Here is a 16,939-nt window from a genome sequence, read left to right on the forward strand (position 1 = left end):
GAGGGAGCCAGGGATACTCGAGGATGGACGATCATCTCGTCGCTGTTATTCGCTGCTACGCGTACGCGATACCTGATAACTAATCTACGGGGTCCTCGAGATGGTTGTTGAAGTCGGTAGATATTTATCGCAAAATGATTCGATTATTTCAGTTCGGCATCAAGTTTACGTTACCCTATAGACCTAACTTTTACAATTGAGTACACACAAGACTAATTCCTTGTAAACTATTTTTTTTTATTATTTCCATACCGATTTTAGTTCAAGTTAACCCTAAAGATTGGATTACCTTAGTACGAGAAAAGAGAAATAATTCAGGTCCGAAAACTTTTTCTCAATTTCTCAAACACGTACGACGTCGAGAAACCATAACATCTACGGAGGGTTAAAATAGGAGCACTCCAGGCTCGTGTTCGATGCGTTCCCGACCAAATCACCTACAGATTCCCTCCCAGATCCTCCACTCGACGAAACGTAGCTCGCAGCTAACCGGAAACGCTGTCCCCGTTCAAATCAAACCAAACGATCGCGCGAACCGACACCGCAGCCAGATTGGCCGCCGGCATCCGTCGACGGGCCGCTTCGAAATGCTCGGTTTGCTTAACTTCTCGCCAATCAGACGGCCGTACGGCCGCGATCGTAATTGCAATCAGCCAGCGGGATTTCAGACGAACAACGTCCGCGGAGCCTGGCGGTTTTCATCTGCTCGCGAGAACTGGAAGGGGTACGTCGGATGCAGATTCGACGGGGCGCGCGTGACGCTTCGTTGCCGCTGAGAACCGGCCAGGATTGTTGTTTACTCCGTCGCATAATTGCCCACTCCATTTACGTATCAATCGGCGCATTACTGTTCCGCCGTAGCCAATTGACGTATGTGCCCGCTTACGCGCCTCGGATAATACGTCCGCGCGCGAGGACAATGCGCGTCCCCGTTTCCGTATGCATTTGCTCATCGTACCCACCAGTGTCCTATACAGGACGACTCATCGTCGGTGGGCTGACGCGTCGCGCGAACAGCTGACGAGACTTCGAGGATGCAAATATTTGTCGAGCTAAAGAAAAATGCTGTCGCGTTTGCTGACTTTTTGTAGAGATGACTCGAATGTTTTGGGAGGTTTTAGGAACGTTGTGATTCGGAATCGTCTCAGCTAACCCCCACTTCCGGTTCTATATATAAATAGTCAGCGTAATAAGTATCCGTACAGGAATCATTTATGTTAAATTGGTTGTTGTACGAATATTTCTTACACTGACTGTATATTTATTGCATAGTTTAATATATACGAGAATCGAAGTGTTCCACAGCCTTGTGTCGTCTTACAAGTTAATCGAGGTTCGTTTCGATTTCCATCGGAGGCGTCCTAGCCTATGAAAAAGTATACTCTGGTGTAACAAGACAGAATAAATTCTCGAAGAATTTTCCCTCGTAAAAATGAACCCCTGGTCGAGCTAACGCAAAAAGCCCGCATTCGCCGAGAATCGTCCGCAACGTAAAAGATCGACGTGCCCTCTCGGCGAAGCGGGTAACACGGTTAAAATGGTCGCGGCAGGAGCGGCCGTGACAGCGGGAGTCCATTCCTCGCGGCGTCGAATCGAGTCACGCGTCGCGCTGCAAAACGAGGACTCTGTCCGGCGAATAAATTTTCTCGGAATCTCCCCGTCTCTTCCTGGACGAAAACTGCATACTTATGTCTGGTACGCAGCCCGAGCAACGGGGTCCGGAACACGGTCCTCTTCTTGCTTGTTTGTCTTCTCCCTTCGACGCAACCGCTCTCGCCACGTCGAAATAAGCGTTTCACCGGCGAAATATTTTTGGATGGCAGCCACTAGCGTCTCCTACGCGCACGACAAACCCGCGGGGAGGCCGAACGTCGTCCAAGTACCGTGTTCTCTTATTTATTTCCGCCTTCCCACCGTTGTCTCGGCAAACACGCCGAATTTTCCCCTTCGCCTCCATCGCGCGACCGCGCCACGTTCGCGATTAATCCGTGCCAAGAGTCATATTTCCTCGTTAAAATACGGGAATATGTAGGATTCTTTGCGTTGCGACGTGAAATGGATCTCTGGTAATCAAAAATTAAACTAACGCTAAACCTACCGACCTTGGTATAAATGACTAGGGTATTCTAAGCGTTACCTTTTCGGTTTTCTTGACGAATGTTCGTTATTCGTTGAAATTGCTCGAAGAGTTCCAAATAAATTCTATACGAAAAGGTTGATTAAACTTGTTCTCCATCCTTCATCTTTCGTGCCTGAAAGGACCAAACTCGCTATATTTCAAGATATCGTTTCTCTATCCTCCCCACCTCCCGAGCGTTAATAATCGATCCACCGCGGATAATCGGAGACATCGCGATGCCACGGATATCGATTCAATATTGTCGAATCGCGCGTCGCAGACCACTTAGTCGTGGGAACTTCCACGATAATGAACACGGCGTCGCGCGACCCACCGGCAGAGATCAAGCGTCGATTCGCGCGAGTTCGAAAATTAATTAACACGGCTGGGGGTTTATTCTTGCGTTTCCCGCGCGTCAACGATCATGGGAACTCCGCTCGTGAGCGAAAACTTTCGGTGTTCCGACGACGTTTAATGAAACACTGGCGCAGCCCCACCCCGCCCCTCGCTGGGAGCATAGAAAGATGGAGGCGGTTCGACTGTAAGGCTGGCGTAATTACGCGAGCAACATTAATTACTAACGGCGTTAATTATCTGCCCGATCGACACACGATTTCGCCCCTCCTCCGGACGTTCGCGGGCATTCTGCGCGCGGATGCAATTTGTCCGACTGGAATCGAGATCGCGTGGAATCGTTGCGGAAGGTTGAGAAAGAAAGGTTACATTTCTGAGCTACTTGTAACATTTTTCCAAACTAACTTCTGTGAACACTTTTATGGGACTGAAATTTTATTTTTTTTTTCTGTTGTTTTTCTTTTAAGAATTAAGTGCATCAACTCAGGATTGGTAAAACTCGACTCCCAACAGCGACGTTTCACTCGTACACGAGTTAACAATTGTTCCTCGCGCAGCCTACTTCCTTAATCCCCTAACCGCAGCTCCATCGTTCCGTACCCCTTCCTCGCCTATGGATGACTCGCGAATTACAGCGTCCCGACGAAATCCCCGTTCGGTCATTAAAATTACATCAACGTCGCTGTACGTAGACCACCGCCGCCTACTTATCCCGAGTGAAATGCGGTTAGAGATTTCCGACAGCCACTTCTCTCGTCCGCGACTGACCCGTCCGTATAAATGCGGCGACGCGATAAGGGCCGCAGGAGAAAGTGCCCGGGCTGCAGTTTCAGCCACGCGTGTCAAGGGAAAGCCCAGACTTTCCCTGCCCGTGGAAACTAACGACGCGATAATCTCTGGTATCGGGATTCATTCTGTCACCGGACCCCGTCAACGAACGCGAGGTGATCTTCTCGAAGACCTCGATGGCTCTTTTCCACGAGGTTGGAGAGAACGATAAGAACCGACGCGATGGAAATAGAGACCTTTGGGAGATCGTCGGGGGTTGTCTGAGATAATTAACGGGCGTGGGAGACAAGAAGCCTTGGCTGGGAGTTTTGCGAAACTTGGAAGTCTTCGACGGGGAAAGGTTGATTTCTTCAGGGGTGTAGGGGGAGGTACTGTTGGCAGAGGCCTGTCTTGGAGGTGGTTAAAATAGTGCAGATTTCCAGAGACATAACAATGGGAGTATCTAGGTCTTGGGAGTCTCCTAAAATGTTTAACCTTCGATTAATTATGTAAATCTATCGCGTTGTCCAGGAAGGTCGTGGCAATTTTTAAGAAACATTCAAAGACGCTGAAATTTAATATCTTTTATTACACGGACTTTGTCCTGCTTATATCCACCCTCCACATATTTAACAAACAGTAGGCAAGACAAATTTCTCAATTTCCTGTTATTCGATCGTGTAGTAGAGGCTCGCGATTATTATCATTCGTGTCAGAGATTGTTTCCAGGTATTAGAGCCGCCAGGAACTTTTCCTTTCGCTCCTTTTAATTAGCGGGAGTTTTCGCGCTCGGCATGACGCGGTTCAAAAAATTTCATTAGCATCGAACGAGCCCGCGCGGTCGATCGAGTTCTCCGAAGGAGTTTCGGGGCGGAGTACGGTGATTAATTAGACAATTTGGATTACTCGAAATGGCCAACGGTGCCGCGTTAGCTCGACGTCGGTCTACTATGGCAATTTACGCGATTCGTCGGCGTTCTTCTTCGGGAGGAGCGTGGGGGTAGGAGGATTCAGCGGGCGAGTTTCGCGCGGAAATTGTATTTCATCGTCGCGGGGATCGTTAATTATAACGCCGTGGAAATATAATTGCCTGCGCGCGCAGCGACGGGCTCGCGTAAGCGCGGTGAACGTTCATTTTTACAGTAACCGTCGTTAAAATAATTGAAATCCCAGCCGAAGAACTCGAAGCACCGACGGATCGAGTTTTTTTGATAATTAACGACTTTGTTGTTCATTTTCTTTTTCGCGGTGATTCTTCATTTTTTCTGGCTTTTTTTGTTTCCTCATTTTGTCGCGTCAACAACAGATTTCGATTATGCCGCGCGCCGTTGAATTTCAGCGCGCGACGCTTTGACCGGCGCGTGTCGTCTATCAGCGATAATTGGACCTGTCCCGTAGCGATACGAGTTCGTTCCTTTTTTGCCGTGTTGTTCGTACAAAAACCATCGTCATTGTCTCCTGTTCTGCGGGCCGTTGACACGGCGACTAGCGATAGGAACGATTCAGCGACGCGTATGCTAATGCGGGCTCGTATCAGCTCCGAAAACGTTGAGGCCAGCTTTTCGACAGGTTTTGAAACGAGTCGTCGTCGGTACAACGGACTTCTAGACGGGTTCGCGTCGAAATTTGAAACTCCGTTCGTCTTGGAGAGTTTTACAAATGGAAACTTGCGAATTGCGGTCGATATGGGATGAGAATCGAGAAAGAGAATAATATTTAAGTAGCTAGAATAGTTTTCGAGGAATATTGTATTTTTACTTCAGGCTGCCTTTAAGCTCGTGTCTTTAAGAATGTATATCTGAAACTGAGGGGAGCATTAGCACTCGGCTTGGGGAACACGAAAGGTGCATTAGGATAGGCTACATACGGGGCATAAAATATTATTTGAACAAGCAAAAGTAATAGCCGAACCGGCTGGCTACGCTCTTGGAAAATATAGGGAAACAGCCCGTGGGGACATTGATTATCAACCCGCGTATGTTCATGCAAATGTGTATTTTAATGCAAAAATAAGACTATAAATCCTTTCCACCCTCCAACCATTTTATTCGCCTATCATTCCGCGGTACATCTGCATATATTATCTGTTTAAGTACACTCTGCATTTCTGAAAACCACTTAATTCCGTCCGTCTGAGCAGAAAGATGAAAATTCTTGAGAATATTTCCAGCAAAAAATTTTGGGATGAAAGAGAAACAATACGGACAGGCGATCGCGGAGAGATGCAAATTTTCCATCGCAAAAAACTTCGGCGGAGCCGAAAAAACTCGACGTCGGAAGGAAAAGCGCGGAAAAAGCTGCAGAAGAAGGGAAACTCGAGGCGGCGAAGGGAAGAAGTTCCCTAGAGTTACAGACTGATAACTCGCGGCCTCCATAAACCGGAGGGAGTTACGACAAATATTTGTCTTCTCGCTTTTTTCCTCGAACGGTCCGCTTCTGCTCGTTTCGCTTCGATACTTCCAGAGAGCTCCGTTTTCCTTAAGCTCCCCGTGGATTCTCTTCGAAACCCCTCCTCGACTCGAAAAACTATCCCCCTCGAACTTTTCCACCGAACGGAAGCTATCGTCTCTCTGATTTTCATAGGCTGACAATTCAGCCACGTCTCTTGTTCTTCTTAATTCATTCGGATCTAACGATTGCGATTCGTTACGAATTTGAAAGAATACTCTCGCAGAAAACGAAGACGTTTTATTATTTATGGAAGCTTTCAGAAATGTCTTGTTTCAAATTTCTAAGCACTTTCGTACGAAATTGCAACAACGTAATCGGCTCTTAAAGCGGACAGATACTGCTGCAGAGGTGAATTATTCGTCGAGTAGTCCTTCCTATAGGATGGAGCGTAAATATTGGAAAACGGTACTTTACAGGGAGGAGCCATATTTGTGAAGACAAGCTGGCTCGCGATGCTCGAACATACTAAATTCGGATCACTGTTATTCCTACTTGCAGATGGAAACGGTGTAAACGTTCCACTCGGAATTATTAAGAGGCTTTCAAGCGACATTTCGAGGAATAGGATTGAATATCGATAGGCAATGGTAGATATCACAGTTCTAGAATGAAAACCTAAAAAGAATAAATATACGTATGCATGCGTGACGTTTATTCATGTTCATTCTTGGTTTATTCGGTCGCTTCTTGGTTTAGACAAAATTATGAAAATCTTTTTATCTTATACGCTATACATTCGCAACATCGATATTTCGAAACATATTTTACAATTTTCTCTTTGAAAAATAAGATTTCGACAGACGATTCCTCCTACCCTATCCCAAAGTCAATCATCTCCTTGATCAAGAGGAAGTCGACATCGACGCACAGTCTTTGTCGTCGCTCCAAGATCCGAATTGACGCTCAAGATTCGAACCCCCTCACCCCCGATGGCAATAATGAGGTAATAACGGCCCGCGAAGAAGCGAGGGAAATATTTTATAGATTTTCACGGGGAATCCCGACGGCAATTTCAGCGTCGTGCGGTGATACTTTCGAGCGTTCTTTCTCTTTCGTCTACATCCCCCTTTCTCTTCGATTCCGGGACCGATCGCTGTAAGGTGGCAATCGCATGATAATCAGCGTCGCGTCGTTATTGGAAATCCGATTTCCTTGCCAAATTGTGCTCCGAATCGATTCGCCGTCACCGATGGGAATTTTCTTCACGTACCGCGAGCCACGCACACGCGGGGGGAGGTTTACCCCACGCTCGCGCCGGGAGTGTTTACGAACGCGCCACGCCGACGTGAACGTTTTCACCGGGGCACGTTCGACCGCGAATGCTAAAATTCGTCGCGACAAAGCGTCGAACGACAGCTCGAAACGTCGACGTTCGCGACTCGTGCTCCGCTGTTCTCTGTACTGGGGAATTCCCGGTTTCCAGCGACAGTGTTTACCTTGGGCTCGAGCTGGGGAGTCATCCTCGTCATTGTTTATGTTTATACGAGCGACAGGTGGTCGCGGGCTGGATCGGACCCATGCCGGGGAGAAGAATTCGTATCTCGGACAATTTAAAATAAATCGTACCGATTCTGGCGAGGTAGTAGGAATTATTATTAATATTAACACATTCGCGACCGGCAGATATTTTCCGTTTCTAATACCGGGTACCGGCGAAAATAGGACATCGCAAATTTGTATCGTTAGGGCAAAGATGCGTAACAATTATCTGTTATTTATATAAATAATACATCGCACATAATATTTCAATTTTAATAAGAAACTCGATTCTATTCTATCATAGAAATGATTATAACTATTCCCATTCCTAGCATAAACCAACGATCGTACCGATTCCTGAATCCATCAAAAGAGGAGACAGGAACCCCACGCACAGAGAGGAAAGGACTCGAGAGTCAAAGCTTCGAAAGCGCGATTGATCGATTCCAGGCGACGCGTGTAAAAACACAGTGTCGTTGGAATGAGTAGGATCGATCCGTACGGGATCGATATTTAAGAGAGGAAATATCGGTTCGTTCGTAGCCGACTACTTCCGATCCCTCGTGTTTACGCCTCGCCAGTCAAAGTTTAAAGCGAGACGAAACTCCTTCCGCGGATCCGCCCACGCGTTGAGGAAAGAAAAACGATGCCTGGAGGGGGAGGGAGGGACGAACGAATCCAGGTGAAGCTCCCCGTTTTTTTACCCCGACGAATATATTTTATTCATACTACTTTGCATGTACGAACGCGTGGACCTGGGAACCGGCACACCAATTGATTCCCGACACCAAGCGAACAATGGTCCCGAAAATTGTCCGCGACACGCGATTGGACCACGGCCATCACCCTTAAACGAAAGACAACACATATTTTTTTTTACTTCTAGTTTGACATCGATCTCTTTCTTAGGTTATTAGCAAGATTTAGAATTTTAATAGTAATGTTTCACGGGTCAGTGTATTTATCAAGTCCTCCGTTTCTTTAGAGTTCACTGCGAAGCTTTCTAATCTAAGATGCTTGGAGCAACCAGTCCTAAACGACTAAAAGCTGTCGTGCGAGGAAACAAAGGAGCACCTGCGACTCCACCCTCGTCAGAAGTTCGTATTTTCGCGAGCCAGAGTTCAGCCAGACGTCCACGCGCGACGAGCGCACGTTCGGAGGTCCGCGCAAGAAGGGAGGTCGCGGTCGAAGCCGACTAAGTACTCGTGCCAGTCAAAGCGAGGTAAACTCGATAGTTTGTATCAGCGCATGAACCGGCCCCATAACTTTATTTTATCCTCCGGGGTTATATCTAGATTTATTGGTCGGACGTTGGACACGCTATTTCGGCGTTATTTATGGGCCGCGTCACGGCGCTGCGCGGCGCAGTAAACTTGCAGCCTCGGATCCGCGCACGCGTACCGAACCTAGACGAACTCCGCCGATTTATCTGGCCCGGCTCTCCTCGATTGCTGACTCGCGTATTCCCTCATTTCGATCATTTCTCCAAATAAACGTGGACAGAGATCGCGACGCGTCCTGCAATCGTTAGCATTTACTCGTCAGGTTTCGAAATTGTTACAATAGGTGAGAATGAAGCACTGAAATCTGTATAACTAGAATCTGGATAAGATCAATATATTTTTTAAACGTCGCAAAACTAAGTACTACCGCAATCGTTGGATTACGTCGTTTCTGATTTTACGGAAGAAATGTTAGGCCCGTAGAAATGTTCGCGATTATTAGTTTAAATAATGGACAGGCAACGTCGTACCCTCTACCACGTAAACGTGTTCCTTTTATGGAAATAGTAGCGCGCGCTCCCGGAGGCCTGCCTCAAAGCCACTTCGAGAGGTCCCGTGTTTACGCGAAAACGCTGCGAACCGTCGATTCGTGCCCGTTGTGTACTCGCAGGGTGAAAGGCGAATAGAACGGAAGCAAAGAGTCTCGCGAAGCCGGGGACACGCTCGTGGGAGGCGAGCTCCTCTCGCTCCGACCCGAAGAGGTTCGACGTTATTCGAGGCGCGCTTTCCTTCGAGCCGCAACCACCCTTTTGGGCCGGGGTATACTTTAATAATGCTTTCTGCTCGCGTACCAGCCGCGGCGACGTTGTTCGCGTTGGGTAACGTTATTTACTGCTGTCGGCGTTTCGCTGCGCTTTTTGTCGTTCGACGAGCAGCTGCGCGTGGATTTTTGGTGTTTACCGAGGAGCGCTGCCTGACGCGAGCATAAGCTTCGGAACAAATTTTGTGGAGCGGTGTCTTTGATTCGAGGATCGCGTATAGAATCAAATTTTAGAATGACACTTTGCGGGAAGGGGGCGAAGTTAAAGAATTTCTAACGAAGGATCGTCCCAAATAAAAATTCTCGTGAGAGTACGATCTCCGTTCCAAACGTATCTCAACATCTTCCAGAATTTGAGAAGAAAACAGCGTAATCGTTAAACTGTCTAGTGTCACTCGCGAGTGCCTAGAGTCGATGACGTTGACCCTCTCGATTAAACAAACCCTCTAAATTTATCGTAATCCCGCCACGCGAATCTACCCCCTCCTCGCGTATCGATAATCGTCCATGACGGCTCGTCGAATGCAAAAGGAAATGGTTTATTCGGTTTATTATCGACAGACACCGATCTGCTGTTTCGCGACCGAGCAACGCGCATGCATATTCATCGAAAGAGGACGCCGTGCGCCGATAAAACAAAAATAAAAAAAAAAGAGCGTATCGCGACACGCGGTTCGAACAACGCCGGAACAAGAGCCACACCGGCACGGATCCCGTGTAAATCGTATCGTATAAACCATCGCGTTCGCGATTCGTGTTTACGGACGTCGCGAGCCGGCGCGAAATCGCGGCCGGTCCGTTCGCGCTCGAAGGACGCGAATAGCGAGCGAACGGATATGCTCCGCAGATGTTTCGTAACTAATTAAGGGCTGCTCGTTACTCGCGCGGCTGTTACGCGTGTTTCTGAAATAACGTACGACGGGAACCGGCCGCGAAAAATAAAAACGGAACCGCGCGAAATTCTCGTAAATAAAAAAAGGTACGTAACAGGCGCGAAATTCGCGGTGGGGAAAATCTGCTCTTCCGCTTATTAATTGATACCGAGGGGGGGGAGGGGGGGGGGAGGGGGATATTTTGGAACAATGGAAAACTGCACTTTTTCAAGGGAGCTTATTGGGTGATGGATTATTTTTCGATATAAGAGCGACTGGTGGTGCTTCTAAAAATCGCGGAACTAATTCGTATTAATACGTTGGCTGGCAGATTCAAGTTCGCGTAAATTTCTACGAAGTTTCTATTTAATATAGAATTGATCTTTTTAGTCGTAATTGTTTGAAAAGGTAAGAAACGCGAGGTAAACGGACGAAACAATTTTTGCAACGTGAAAAGAGATCGAAAACGGGAGTAATGTTTTCAGTTAACGCGACAAATGGCGAGAGAGGATCGGTAATATTCCCGCTCCTCCACTTAACTGTTCCACTTTTATTCCATTCTCTCGATTCCTATCGCAACGATCCAACGCGATAACAAACGCCTCCTTTGTAATATCTCGCAGCCATTGTCCCAGCGTCCAGCGTCGGGCGCGATCGTTCGCATTCCGGTCGATAAAACACCGCGATCGGGATACTCGCCTCTGTAAGAACGAATCATCCCCGGTGGCAATAAAATCCCGATCACCTCGATTGCGTGTAACCCTCGATCCCACCAGGTCTAGCGGGGGAAATAGAACTGCGACTGTTCGAATAATACGAGGTACATAACTATTAAAATTTCGGTGTTTAGAGTTGTTAGGATAGATATTGTACCACAGTACGAATAGAGATTTCCACGTGCAACCCTTTCTGTAAGTCGGTGCGGTGATTCTCCCACCGCTACCTCGCGCACCCCCTAACGAAGAGGTCCCAAAGTTGGTCCACCTAACCTCCCACCTAACCTCCCACCTAACTCAACCGAAGAACCATGTTCTGCACTCAAAACAACGAAACCCAAAGGGGACCTTCAGTCTCGATATTCGGCTAATGGCCAATGGCCGTGTATCGCGGCGAGGACGGAGACGGAACGCAGAGAAGCCGTTGGTTTAATTCATTGTCTCCCTACGGGCTCGAGGGAACTGTTCGAAACTCTGTTACGCCGTTGAACGCGAGGCGCGGAAACCGTGAGACGCGTGCTGGACGTGAAATTGAATGCAAAATAATGCAGCTTCTAACGGTATTAAATTTAAACGGGGGCTCGATTTCGAAATAACTCGCGACCGAAGTTACGAGAGCGATTTCGAAATCGCGTCGAGTGCTTGGGCGAGTCGAAACGGGCGCACAACAAAAACGAAGACACCGCGGGCTGGACGGTAATTAAAAATAACGGTGGGGAGAGAAAAAAAAAAAATAGCGCCGCAGCGAGAATCAGTTTATCCAGGGTGCGGGAACAACGCTGTTTGCGGAGAGCTCGGAACAAGGAACAGGGTAGCTAACTGGGCGAGTAACTTGATAACAGCACGAGAAACCGTGTTGTTCCTCTTGACCTACAAATGTCGAATGCTTAAAGAGAAACGTCGAAGCGTCGGGAGGGACGAGAGGAACACCGTATCTTTCGCCGCGTTTACGTCAGCGCACTCGAGGAATCACTTTTTTTATCCGACAAGGGAAACAACGCGACGATGAATTTCATCTCGCGTCCCAGAAAGTGTCCCGACAAATGATTTCGTTTAACGAAGAAGTGCTCCACTTGGCGATTCGAGCATTTTTTCTGCAATTACTCGATTCGAAGATGTCGGCCGAGTATAAATGCGACGACAGGTATGTTTTCTCTTCCTCTTGCAATCGATTATACGTCCTGGTAGATTTTAGTTTCCCTTAGGATTTCTCCTTCGGGACTTTTAGTCGTCTCAAGGCTGCGAGTTAATTTACCTCGTATCTCTCTTTTTCTTTGGAAATCTTCTACCTCGAAGTATCTCCGTTCCAATTTTTAAACGTTTTCAAACCCCGAGGAACATTAAAATTCATACTGACTAATTCCACATTATTCTCCCTGGATTTTCTCAGAAATTTCATTTCCCGTTCCCACGGTGATTCCATCGGACAACGCGTAACGCAATTTTGACTGACACGCTGGAAAACGTAAACACAACGTCGGTCTAAGTGAGTCGTAATTTTACCGAGCCAGCTGACAATGCGTTAACAACAATACTCTTTTCGGTCCGCGACACATCCCGTCGGGGGAGTTCCCCTGTCGCCGCAAACAGTGATTAAGAGGAAGTCGTTTGCGCTTCGGTGAGTGCTTCCCAATCGTTCGGTGTTGATTTTGGCATACACCTCGAGACTGAATCAACGTCCTTTGTACGCTCGGTTCACCGAAACCAAGCGACTCTCTAATTATAATGCCGGTCGATACGCGCGATATTATGTTAACCTTCGACTCGACGCTGTTTTGATTGTGTCGCGCGACGAAATGTTTGTCGTAACGATGTACCGTAGATTCTCCCAACACGGAAGAGACTCAGGAAAATGATACCAAGCGAGGGGGTGGGTTTTTAATTCGTTTCCGGGACGCTTTTGCTGCAAGAATTGTGGATGGATCGATCGAGATGGATCTAGGAAGCGAGAGACATTGATTTACTTTCGATCAAATTTCTTCGCAACTCCTTTCAAACGAGAGATCTTTTAATTTATAAGTAAGGTCACAGCGAAGAAAAATCCGCTAAATTCGAACCAAAGAAGAAACAGATTCCCTGATTCTCTCGATTATACAACGCCTCGGAGATTCTAGAGTCGCGAATAACGCGATACCAGAGGAAGTTGAAGTCGAGGGGAATAAATTTCTGAGAAGCAGCGAAAATTAGCGCGCAGCTTTTCGTTTTACGAGCATAATGTCCGGCGGAGGCAGGAAAGGCGGACATCGTTGATTTCTTTGTTGCCCGGCAACAACGCGTGGAAGGGAAAACGAGCCCGCGAGGAACTACCGCGGACATGCCTGGCGCAAGAGGTAGCTCGCGGCGTTACGGTGCCACTAATTATACAACCACGCACTTGCCTGGCTAGACGAAGGAAGAAAAAAAGGATGAGAACAGGGAGAAGGCAGGGAGGGAGGGAGGGAGGGGGGAGAGCAAAAATTTAATTACGACGACCTTGTTTACCGCTCGCTTCACTCCCAACCCCCTCCTGCGGAGAAGTTGCCCGTAGGAAAGTGAAACGACCGTCCGTTGTAACTTGGAATTCAGGGAATTGCCGCTGCTAATTTGCCAGTTCGGTTGTGTCAGGCTCGCGGATTCTGAGGAATATTCGCTGGGATTCAGTAGGACGCATTTGTTAACTCGAAAGGGGAAAAACTGATTCCTTTCGACCTCGTTTTCTTTGTTTCTATATCTTGTTAGCGTATTTTATATCAAGGGCATACTGCTCGCAAATAAATTATTATTTTCGCGAGTCACGTTGTTACTCGGTCTTTGTACCCCTTTCCGCAGCAATATTCACCCTTGTACAATGTCGCGAATTCGTTGATCCTCGCTATAAACACATAATCGTTCCCTAACTCGCTACTTTTATTCCGGTCTCGCGGATGAAACGGAAGGTACGTTTCGTTTACGTCGTTTACGTCGCCGTATTTAATAACAAACATCCCGGAAGCTCGTAAAGTAGCCGGGTATACGTGTAACGCCGCGCTTTACGACGGAGGTGCGTGCATCCCACGGTATCGTAACAGTTGGCATAATGCCAGGAGGTTTATTATTAACCGCAAACTGGCGAGCTTAAATCTGCTCCCTCGAATTAAGAGGACACAACTAATCCTCGGGTGATACGTTAATGCGAGGTTAGAGGTATCTCCGTTGCGTGGAAAATTTATCTAACCGTGCTGGCATTTGTAACGGGGCGACAACCCACTCCGTTGGGGGCTGTCCGACCCGATTAAACTTAATTAAGAATATAACCGTGCCACCGTTTAATATCAAACGGAAACGCCGGGTGAAATTCTTCGAGGAGGCTGCGTTTACATAACGGACAACAGGAAAAATCCCGTCGCCTCGTTTTTGTCGAGAAACGTTGTAAATGTCGCGTCTAGACTTGGTCTAAATTCAAGCAGCACAGCTCATGCTATATTAAAAATATTAAGTTTCTTTGTACTATTAACGCGTTGGTTCGCTACCTTTCGTGCTTCGAGATCATTCGGAACCACGTCAACTGAGATTGTCACAGTATGAGAATTCGTTACTCCATCGAAACTTATTTTGGAAATAAATATCAATTCTTACCATTTAAAATAGACAAAGGCATCTTATAAACGTCTTACGATACTTTTTGTTTGCGAAAAAAGCGAATAAAAATTTATACAGACAAGGATTGAAAATCCAGCAAGAGGCGCGAACGAAAAACAACGCGTGGAACCGTTGTTTCGTCATTCCGTGGGACACGGGTTACTGAAACTGCGCATCGTAATTGTTGCAATTTCACAGAGCGTCGCTCTGTAAAAGCACCGTGTAACGCCCAGTCGGATTATGCACTCGTACCTGTTTTAGCAGCGAACCGCGCGCGTCTGTGTGCTCGCTGACAAGTGCGTGTCGCGACGCGAAATATCACTCTGCCATATTCGAAATAAAATATTCACCTCGTGTTTTTCAATTCCTTCGGGAACACGACCAACTACGGAATAAAATTACGCCTGGACCGATCAGCCAGAAATTGATAAATAAATAATTACGCGAGTGAAAAAAAAAAAAAATAACGCGCACTCGTACCAAAAACAAAATTACGCGAGTAAGGATCGGTCTAGAGATTAATAAAGGATAGAAAATTGCGTGAACGGCGCTCGGATACGGTAAAACGATCAAGTCACGAACGAGGAGAATCAATAAACCTGTCGCAAAATTACGCCGCGATATCGTCGCGGTATCGACGACTGCGATTCGGAATTACGCGGCCTTATCTAGTCCGCGGTTCTCGCGGACAATGCTCGCGTTCGAAACGTTAAAAATCGCACCGCGAAACGAGCAACCGTATCGCTGGTCGTCGGAGAGCGTCATAAATCTGGCGCCGAGCGCGTACATCTGTCCCGATGCGACGAGAGCGGGCGCGTAACGCGCGTGACACTGATTTCTGTTTCAATTAACATTTCATTCAGCCGCTCTCGAGGACCCGAGCCTCCCTCCGTCGTTGATGCGGCGTCACGCGTTTAATATTTCACGGTAAACGTTTGCGGTGCACTTGCGGTTCGTCGCGTCGTTTATACACGGCGGCCCGAGAAAGATACGTAGCAGAGGACTCGGCACCTTGTCGATGGTTGATTCGAAAATTCAACTACCGGTAGCGCTATCCGGTCATGAAATGTGCTAATTGATTCTTGATCTCTTCGGACATTCCTTTAGAGAAGGTAACGTGCCACATCTCGGAGCAGAGGTATAACATTAACCCTTTGTTGTTGGACGCAATAACCTTGTTCGTCTAATGACGTCTATACAACGCTACAGAGGTCCTTCGACGTCATCTTCCCCAGTTTTCCTTAGACGTCTTCGATCCTCGGGAACGATCGCGTCCAGAATCCACGATCTTCCGACACAGCTCCCTCGAGGTTCCGTTTATCCGCGACAGGGATGCGCCGAGATCGATCCCACCCTTTCCTTCCCTCCTTTTCTAGACCTGACTTTCTTCTCGAGAGAGAGCCCAGCCTTTAGCAGAATTCGCAATGAGGCTCGATTCGGGATTTCGTTATGCAAGTAAGTACTTGCTTAAGAAAACACTCGCTGCCGTTTTCGGGGCCGGGTTGGGGGCGGGGGCGAAAGATCTACACCGAACCGAGAGGAACCGTAATCGCGAGGACTACACGACTAGTGGATTAACTGGAGGTGGAGAAGTATCGAGACTCGATAAATCGACGGATGGAATTGGGGCGGTGGTCCTCGCAAAGTATCGCCGGGGGTGGATCAGACCTGACTTAATTCGAAGGATCAATCGTCGACGCTTCGGATGGTTAATATGAACAAATTTATTCATTTATGGTATTACAGTCAGTCCCATTGATATTCGTATTTTCTATGTCTACTAAAAAAATTTGTCTAAATTGAACGACAGGTTTGATATTTTCAAATAAATATTTCGTTATAAATACATAGGAGTGTAAAGTATATTCATGTTGTACATTCTGTAGAATATATTCTAATAGTTACAACGATCACATTCGTTTGTATCGTAAATGCATAAAATCTACTTACACCGAGGAAATCCTTCTTCCAGTTTGCTGCGAGTTTCCCATCTGGAAAAGCGCTGTTACAACAATTTTCCGATGGGTATGCAGAGGTCAATCGAACAAAGAGCGCCGTTTCGCGTTTATCGTTCTGTCGATACATCCCCCTCGATGGTTAGTCGTAAATAAGAAAACTGTCTTCCACGAGTCGGGGGCGAACAACGGTCCGTCTTTCGCCGCCTTAGGGGGCCATTTTGGTGCGCGAGCGTCGGCCTGCGTGGCCAGAGGAAATTACGCGTTCAATTTCGCAAAGTGCCGCACGGCCTCCAGGCCCGTAAATTGCGCGCGAGGAGAAACGAACGCCTGTCGACGCTGACGCTGTGCGAGTTAGGCATCTCTGCCACCTGCGGCGACTTTCTTCAATTTTTCGTTTCTTTTTCTCCAAGTATGATTCCTCGGATCGTGCTGAAAATCCTTGGAGTCGAGGAAATCTTGGGAATTATTAAATGTGTGTGTGTGTGTGTGATTGTATCGGTGTTTCTTGAGTTTCTTCTCACGAATGACAATAGATCGTAATTGATACAAATTTAGCCTTCAGATAAATAAATCAAGCCTGAA

General features: G+C 47.3%; 1 long non-coding RNA gene across 1 annotated transcript; it reads right to left on the minus strand.

Moving 5' to 3' along the window:
* Nucleotides 1–1,394: 1,394 nt before the first annotated feature.
* LOC128875333 (uncharacterized) lies at nt 1,395–15,418 on the minus strand. The gene is made up of 3 exons (XR_008456799.1): nt 14,750–15,418; nt 2,138–2,252; nt 1,395–2,063 (listed from the first exon to the last, which is right to left on the minus strand). It is a non-coding gene; the product is annotated as an uncharacterized LOC128875333 (long non-coding RNA).
* Between the last annotated feature and the right edge of the window lie 1,521 nt (nt 15,419–16,939).

This window comes from Hylaeus volcanicus, chromosome 4 (genome assembly GCF_026283585.1).
Source record: "Hylaeus volcanicus isolate JK05 chromosome 4, UHH_iyHylVolc1.0_haploid, whole genome shotgun sequence".
Classification (NCBI taxonomy): Eukaryota; Metazoa; Arthropoda; class Insecta; order Hymenoptera; family Colletidae; genus Hylaeus; species Hylaeus volcanicus.